We start from the raw sequence: 1376 nt of genomic DNA, 5'->3' as shown, positions 1-1376 counted from the left end.
GAGAATAAACATCCAACGTGGACTCATCTCAAAGTATGACATTAATGCACATAAAAGAGTTTTCATACTGTAAAATTCCATTCATATAATGTTTAAATATAGAGAAAATGGATGTGTGATGTTAGATGTCAGCATTACCCTGGGGCCAGGTCATGATTTTTTTCACTTGGTCTGAGGAATGGTTATACACTGTGTTTACTATGCGAAGAATCATCAAGCTGTACTTTTCTGTATTTATATTTAACATCAATAAAATGTTTTTTTCTTTTTAAATGTCTGTCCTAGCTGGGTGCAGTTGCTCACACCTGTAGTCCCAGCTACTTGGGAGACTCAGGCAGGAGGATGGCTTGATCCCAGGAGTTTGAGGCTGCAGTGAGCCATGGTAGCACCGCTACACTCCAGCCTGGTTGCTACAACAAGACACTGTCTCAAAAAAATAATAATAAAATAAAGATAGCCCCATCTTTATGGAACTGACTTTACAGGAGAGATGATTAATACACTAAATGAATGGGGAAAATTTTAGAGGATTAGTTGGGGCTGTGTGCTACTGATAGAGATAAAACAGGAAGGAGAACAGATAGGGGAGTGTGATTGCAATTTAAAACAAGGTGGTTAGGAAAAAGTGATTGAGAAGCTGATGCTGGTTCTGGTTCAGAAAATTGTATTTAATGTTTATAACAAGCTTATAAGAATGGGGGGACACTCTGCATGTTACAATAAAAAAACTAAGAGATTGCAGAGAAAGGTGTTAAATCACAAACTGGTCAGTTTGTTGTGCAGGAAGAACATTTATATTGCCCTGTGAATGGGGGATGACAACATAGCTGGCCAGATAATTGACAGACAACAAGGATGAAACCAGAGATGGCAGGTAGGCCACGTTTCATCTTACCAGTCTTTGTCAGGGCTCCGAAGACAATGTGTTGTCATCAGGGCTTGACATGTGAGTCAAGTAATCTCTGGATTATTTGTCTTGCTCAAAATTTTATAAATTAAAGAAGAAAAAATGAATTTGTTGGAAGGATAGGGAGTACCTAAGAAAACTGAAAGAAAAACGAAGCAAGCAGGTTTTGGAAAAATACAAGCACTGGAACAGTAACAGGGAACCCTGTAACCTTGGTTGAATAAACAACTGCTTTTACTCTTTGCATTGTTGCTGTCAGTTTTCAAATTCCAGGCAAGAAGCAGCTTTAGCTTAGCATGGGCCAGTTGATCATCCCATGGGGCATCCTGATGGACAGTCCAACTTACACTAGGTGCAAGTGGTGAAGGACAATCACTGGAAGTGAAGTTGGGTGCTGTTAGGAGAATAAGAAGGAAATTTATGCTGGGCAGGCGAAACAACTGCTGTCTACCATAGGACTGCTTGAAGG

The sequence above is a fragment of the Colobus angolensis genome, unplaced genomic scaffold (genome assembly GCF_000951035.1).
Source record: "Colobus angolensis palliatus isolate OR3802 unplaced genomic scaffold, Cang.pa_1.0 Scaffold117, whole genome shotgun sequence".
Lineage (NCBI taxonomy): Eukaryota > Metazoa > Chordata > Mammalia > Primates > Cercopithecidae > Colobus > Colobus angolensis.
The sequence above is the reverse complement of the archived record's forward strand: the minus strand, read 5'-3'. Positions refer to the sequence as shown.